Source organism: Arvicanthis niloticus, chromosome 24 (genome assembly GCF_011762505.2).
Source record: "Arvicanthis niloticus isolate mArvNil1 chromosome 24, mArvNil1.pat.X, whole genome shotgun sequence".
NCBI lineage: Eukaryota > Metazoa > Chordata > Mammalia > Rodentia > Muridae > Arvicanthis > Arvicanthis niloticus.
The window spans coordinates 29472767-29480702 of record NC_133432.1 but is presented as its reverse complement, the minus strand read 5'-3'; positions in this window follow the sequence as shown (position 1 = coordinate 29480702).

Here is a 7936-nt window from a genome sequence, read left to right as displayed (position 1 = left end):
TTGTAGGGTAAAGAGGGGAAGAAGGGAGGTGGTTGTGGTTGGAAGGACCATGACCCTCCAACAAGGCCACACGGTTACCACCCTATCTAGGAAGGAGGGTGCCTGCTGCCTTGTGTAATCCACACACTTCAATCCACACTGGAAGGCAGCTAAGGCCTTGAGTACACAGTCTCCTCTGACAGACAGCCCAGGAGACCAAGCAGCTGTTGCTTCTGCCTGGCAGAGCTTTTAGTTTCTTGGCTAACACTGGGTAGGGCTTTGTGTCTTTCGGTGGTGCACATGCCATTGAGACAGAGACAAATGCAAGCCTAGATCTAGCAACAGCCCAGGAATGACCCCCCCCCATGACCCCAACCCCCATCCCGCAGGAAAAGCTGAGCCTTTGTTTGGAGGCAGTCACACCCTCACACTCTCCAGAGGAAAGAATGATGGCTCCAGACTAGGTGGAGACCCAGCAGGAAGTGGGTGAGCTCTGTTCAGGGTTTAAAGGTTCATTGGTGCATTGCAATGGACCACACAGAGTCACAAGCTGATTTGAATAGCAAGGAGAGCTGTTCCTTCTCAGAGGAGAGCACAGAGTGAGGCTGTCATGTGATAAGGAGACACCACTGTGAGACTCACCAGTGACATCAGTGAAAAAACACAGGCCACAATAGTCTCGTGGGCTCCTCCAGTTTATGGAGAGTATTGACATCAATTAGTAGAGATTGATTCGATCAACGATGTGGAATCATTTCCTCTTACTGAATCCCAAATAGTTTTGATTGGAAAATAACATAAAGACTGTCTTAGGGTTTCCACTGCTGTGAACAGACACCATGGCCAAGGCAACTTTTATAAAGGACAACATTTAATTGGGGCGGGCTTACAGTTTCCGAGATGTAGTCCGTCATTGTCATGGTGGAGAGCATGGCAGTGTGCAGGCAGACATGGTGCTGGAGGAGCCAAGAGTTCTATACCTTGATTCAAAGGCAGGCAGGAGGGGACTGGAATTCCACACTGGGAAGAGCTTGAGCATAGAGATGCCAAAGTCCACTCCCACAGTGACACTTCCTCCAACAAGTATTCAAACTTATGAGTCTATTGGGGTTCATACCTATTCAAACCACCACAAAGACTAGAGTCAGGCTGATGGTGTACACCTCTCCCCTCAGCACTCTAGAGGTGGGGGCAGGAGGATCAGGAGTTCAAGCCATTCTTAGCTACCATGGTGCTTGGAATATGCTTGGCCCAGGGAGTGACACTATTAGGAAGTATGGCCTTGTTAGAGTAGGTGTGGCCTTGTTGAAGGAAGTGTGTCACTGTGGGCGTGGGCTTTAAAACCCTCATCCTAGCTGTCTGAAAGCCAGTCTTCTCCTAGTGTCCTTCAGGTGAAGATGTAGAACTTTCAGCTCCTCTTGCATCATGCTTGCCTGGACATAACTTCTGGCTTCCACATGTGCACACATAGATGAGCATATCTGTACGTATGCATGCATAAACACACACACACACACACACACACACACACACACACCCTCAAAAAGGCCAGGAAGATAAAATAAGATAATGTTCTACACTGACATTTTTAGAGAACTATGCAGGGGGGCTGGAGAGTTGGCTCAGTGGTTAAGAGCACTGACTGCTCTTCCAGAGGTCCCGAGTTCAATTCCCAGCAACCACATGATGGCTCACAACCATCTGAAACGGAATCTGATGCCCTCTTCTAGTGTGTCTGAAGACAGCTACAGTGTGCTCATATAGATAAAATAAATAAATCTATTTAAAAAAAAAACTGTGTAGGGAAATACAGAAAAATAAATTTAGTTGATATTGACAGTATAAGTTAAGGTAAAAAACAAAGGAGAGGGGTAGTTATAATGATTTAACATACTAGTGTATCCCCATATATGTAAAAATTTCTTGGAAATAATTATTTCCATTTCTACTGAAAAGTGGGCAAAATGCACAAAAAAGCAAAAAAAAAATTGTCATTAAAAAATGAAAATGTCTAGTAGCTTTTATTGATAAAGCAAATATAAAGAAGAAGCTACAGATTTAAGAATTTGGTTCTCTTTTTTTCTTGAGAGTCTGTTGTATCCCACTCTGGCTTTGAACTCTCTATGGACCCAATTTGACCTTCTGACCCCACTTCCTCTGCCTCCAGAGTGCTGGGTTTCCAGGCCTGTGCCACCACACCTGTTTTATGTGGTGCTGGGAATGGAACCCAGGGCTGCATGTATACCAGGATAACTCTCTGACCATTGAGCCATTCTCAGCCCTTATGACCTTTTGAGAGTGCAAGGGCAGTGGTGATGGTGAGGAGTGCTGTCACACTTGGGGCAGTGGTGGGACATGTCCCAGCCTTTAGGCATTCATGGATGATCCACATCTACTGTTGTCTAGAAATTCAGAGCCGACCCTGTGGTATGGGGCTGACAAAGGCAGGCATCTGAATAGCAGTGGGAAGAGTCACACAGATGGGTGTTGGAGCTGCGGGGACCACATAGCAGTGTGAAGCATCCACCAGGAAATGGGGCAGCCGCTTCCTGGAGTGTGCGGTAAAAGTAAGTCTCTATGGTGTGAACAGGGCGTCAAAGAACCAGTGTAATGAATCTCTGGAGAGGGCTGGAAGGATCACTCAGTTGATAAAGCACTCGCTGAACAAGGATGAGGACCCAAGTTCAGATCTACAGACCCACAAAAATACTGATTGGCATGGAATCTCACAGTAATTTCATTGCTGGAAGGCAGAAGTAGAGACTCCTTGGAACAAGCTGACCACAACCTCAGCAAGCTCTGGATCTGCTCGAGAAACCCTGCCTCAGTGATAAGGTAAGGAATAGTAGCTTTGTCCTTCCACATGCATGCTTCCACGTGTTTTAGTGCACCCACACATATGGGAGCACATACACATGCATGCACACACAACACGTACGTGTGCTAAGTTGGTTAATGACATGTTTAAAGAATGATGGTAAGGTCAGATGACACACAAGCCAGCATGAGAGGACCCGCAGCCACATCGGGACAATCCTGAGTGGGACAGCAGCCATACTAACAGAGAAATGTCTCAGCTTGAAATACAATGAGGACGAGAATGTTTATATATCACCAAAGAAGCCTATTTCTTGACACTGGACGCAAAGGAGACGGTGGGAGGAATGGTAGACCCCACTACAGTCGTGGCCAATGAAGCACGTCATCAGTAGCAGAACTACTGACTGTGCGGCGCCTGATGGAGCATGAGGAGGATACAAGGGTGCTTCTGCCATGCTCCTGGCAAAGGCCTCATGAGGAGTCATCATGTCCACACGGAAGAAGGTTGTGTCAAGTAGCTGGCTAGTCCACCAGGTCCAGATCACAAGAGACAAGACAAGGTCATGAACAATGCCTAAACCAGGGAAAGAAGGAGGGAGGGAGAGGGAAGAGACAGAGATGCAGAAAGACAGAGAGAAGAAGGAGGAGGGAGAGAGGCCGAGCTTGGGGCTGTGAAATGGCTCAGGGGGAAAGGGCACTTGCTGTTCAATCACAAAGGCTGGAATCCCAATCCCCAACACCTGTGTAGAAAGCTAAGCGAGCTATAGAACCCATAGCCTCAGAACTGGAGGGCAGAGATGTGAGAATCCATCATGGGACTTGCTGGCTCTCAGCCTTACTCCAGGCTCGGGACGTGAATGTAGAGGGTAAGTCTAAGAAATCCTTTCTTCCTCAAGTTGTTGTTGGTCATGGTGTGTTATCATAACAACAGAAAGCAGAATAGAATGGTGTGTTCTAGTTTGTGAAAAACAGTACTGATGGAAATGTCTGCCGGTCAAGGAACCCGGTATCCACAGCTGTTGAAGCCAAGGATGGTGCTATAGTTTGCCATCACAGCATTTGGGAGTTTGAGGCAGGAGGATTTAGAGTTCAAGGACATTCTTAGCTATAGAATGAGTTTGAGTCTGAACTATATAGTGAGTTTTTGCCTCAAAAATCAAAGTCAATGCACATACAAATCAAAATCAGGTTGGTTAGCAGTGTCAGAGAGAAAAAAAAAATCCCTGCTTCCTTGGTACTTGCAGCTTTTCTGTAGCTTGAAGACTCTCTCTCTCTCTCTCTCTCTCTCTCTCTCTCTCACACACACACACACACACACACACACAATCACACATCACACATGCAAATATGTAGACACATGGATGCCTACATTCATGCATGCACATACACACATACATACACATGCACACTTGCATGTATATGCACATGCACAAGCACATGTACACACACACACACACACACACACACACACACCACGTACATCACATTGGCCCAGTGATTCTACTCCAGAACTCATCAGAAGGTCATCAGAGGCCCTGCCCAGGCAGTGTGCAGAAGAATGCTTTACTCCTTCTGGGCAAACTTTAGAGGTGGTAGCAGTTCCCTACAGTAAATGCAGAATACCGCTTGCTTACTAAGAGCTGTGTTTGGGAAGCGAGCTCAGGCTCGGTGTGATGAAACTTTCCCCTTAAAGTGATCCTAGAGACTAGTTTACCACTATGTAGATGTGGGGGGAAAAAGCTGCAGTTTTTTTCTGGAAGACAGAGTTTAGGCAAACAGGCTGACTGGGGAAAAAAAGGTGCAGTGTGAATTGTTTTTCCTGTTGTTGTGACAAAATGCCAGGTAAAGACAGTTATGGAAGGAAGGCTTGATTTCTGCTCAGGGTATGGTCCACCATTGTAGGGCAGGCATGATAGCAGGAGGGTGGGGCAGCTGGTCCCCAGGAAGCAGCAAGAGGTGGATGCTGGTCTTATGCTCACTTTCTTCTTTTTATGCAGTCTAGGACCCTTTCTCTCGTTTGCTTCCTCTCACTTTGATAAAACACCCTGATTAAAAGCAAGTTTGGGGAAAGGGTTTATTTCATCCTAAACTCCCAGGTTACAGTCCTTCAGCTGGAACAAGTCAGAGCAGGGGCCCGGTGCAGGGATCTGAAGACAGGCCTGCTTGCTGTTCTGCACTGCGTGATCTCTGACCAGAGATCTTCCTCACAGCTAAGGGAGTTCAGCAGGAGTCATGGAGGATGCTGCTTGCTAGCTGACTCTCTGGCTCCCTCCCTCCCTCAAGTGTAATTAGCTTTCTTATACAGCAGAGGTCCACCTGCCTAGGAACAGCACCTCTCACAGTGGGCTGGGCCCTCCTTTACCAGTTAATAATCAGAACAATGCCCCCCCACACACACACACACATGTCCACAGGTCAATCTGATCTAGGCAATTCCTGAATGGAGGCTTCCTTCTCCGAAGACTCTAGGCTATGTTAAAATTGGCAACGAAAGCTAACTAGGACCGAATGGTGCCACCTACGCTCAGGGTGGGTCTGAATTACCTAATCTAGAAACTCCCTTACAGACAAAGGGTTGTCTCCTAGGTGATTTTAGATGCTGCCAAGTTGATTCTCAATATTAACCAACAAAGAGAAGTGTGTGGGGCTGGGGGAGAGAGGAGAGGAGAGGAGAGGGAAGGAGAGGGAAGGAGAGGGGAGGAGAGGGGAGTGGAGGGACAGAGGAAGGGAGAGAGAAAGAGAGAGAGAGAGAGAGAGAGAGAGAGAGAGAGAGAGAGAGAGAGAGAACACAAGTGGGGGAAGTAGAGGGAGACAGGGTAGCAACCAGGGAAGCGCCCTAAGAGCATGGTAAGGATCCCTACACAGTCCTTCTGTGCCACTTGTGATGGACCAGTCTGGGATGAGTCCATGTCCTTCAGCGTTGTGAATCCCAGAGTCACCGAAGCTGCACAGACTCTGGGGTCTAGAATAAAGACAGCACTCTGGTGTGGCTCCCTCAGGGCCCCAAGGGCCAGTTCCATGGTAGGTCCCAACCCTCCACATCTACACATTCCCAGGGGGCTGAGAGACCCAGTCACCTCACCTCATAGGGCCGTGCTGTACATGGAGCCCAGTCATCCGTGTGGAAGGACGGATTCTCCAGGCCTCAGAATGCCTGGCTGTAATTGCTGTCTGGGAAGGAAACTAGAACCCACATGTAGGTGACAGAGGATACGTGTGTGGGGTATCACAGGACTACCCCATGTCTGCAATGCTCAGAAGCTGAGGACGAAGAGCCACCATGAGGATCTGAGTTGAGAGATTGGCTGGCAACTCATTGAGGGACCTTGTACTCTCTGGTCATGTCCACTCCCTCTTTCTTTATGAACACTCGGGGTTAAAAGCCATCTTTCTTCTGGTAGAAGAATCAGGGCCTGTAGGGGAAGCAGCCATGACTTGGATGAAGACATCTGCCAGCTCTTTGTAGATGCTTATCCGGCCTCACACAGGGACAGTGAGAGCATGGCTCAGAGATGGCTGCTTCCCTAAGGCCATTCTGGCTGGTCCGCAGTCTCCCCTTCACCTTCCGGTCTTAACCTTTGCAGATCTCCCAGTGAATTTACTGGAAGGAAGGTATATGTGAAATCTTAGTCATTTCTTAACAGCCTTACAAGACTAATGGTCGGTGACACTCTCTGTGGCACCCTGTGTTAGATGCCAGCTCCTTCTCTGTTGGAGCCCTTGCTGAGGTGGAGTGGGGATGAACTGGGACAAATGACATTTGCGCTCAGCTGAAGTTCCAAGTGCCCAGGTCCACATATTTGCCCTTCATTGTCTTCGTTTTGCCCGTCAGCGTGGCGTTTTGTCAAATATTTATTTTTATTTGTTTATTTATTGGTTGATTGTGTGTGTGTGTGGGGGGGGGGGCAGAAGACAACCTCAGATGTGATTCCTCATCCTTGGGAGGCTTCTGCCCTGGATTTTGAGACAGAGTCTCTCATTGAGAGCTACAGTTTATTCAGCCTGGCCAGGGAAGGGGTCTGCCTGTCTCTCTCTCCCATGCTGGGGTTACAGGCCCGTACCACTACTCTCAGCTTTTGACATTGGGGCCAGGGATGGAACTCATGCCATCTTGCTTATGTTGCAAACCCTTTACTAGCCGAGCAGTCTCCTTAGCTCTCACATTGATCTCAGACATCTTTCTAGAGGCCCGGCTCACAACCCTCTGAGGGACCTACCTCAGGGTACTGTGGACTCTGAGCCATAGCTTCAGAACATTTTTGTTACCATCAAGAGGAACTCAGAACCCTTAGCTTGCCTCTGCTTTGCTATACAGCCTGAGTCTTAACAGCTGAAGCAGCAGGTGGCTAGTAGTTACCCTGACAGTGGATGGATGATGGCTATGTTGGAAGTTCCTCCTTATCCTCATGTGTAGCTTTGCACTGTCCGGGCCCATGCCCACCTCAAATGCCAATTTCTACAATTAATTGTTATTTAGGGATAGGAGCATGGGATTTTCCGGGAAGATGAAATCAGTCAGTAAAACTTGTAAATACAGGACCTGAGGTCAACCCCCAGCATCCCCTAAAACCAAGCATGAGGGGTCGCCATCGGGCTAAGAAAATGGCTTAGTGGGTAAGAAAACTTGTTCTGCAAATATGAGGACCTGAATTCGAATTCCTGGCACCCACATAGAATGCCAGGGCTGCCTATGTGTGGTTATAACTCCAGCCTAGGGGGACAGAGACAGATTCAGAAAACTCACTGGCTACCCAGCCTAGCCCAGTGGGTTTCTAGTTCAGAGAGACCTGCTTCAGAGTGATAAGGTAGAAAGTGATAGAGGAAGCCACTTGACACCCTCTGCTCTGGCTTCTACATGTGTGGACATGGGGGTACTCATATTCACGGATATGTACCACCCATGTGAGCACTCACACACACATATATGTGTGTACACACATATATGTATACACACACGTGTATACACACATGTGTATACACACATATGTGTATACATACATATGTGTATACACACACACATTTTTAAAAATCAAAGAAGGCCAAGTATGGTGGTGCCAGATCTGGTGCACACCTTTAATCCTAGCACTTGGGAAGCCACAGCTGGTAGATCTCTGTGTGTTCAGTGCCAGCTAGAGTT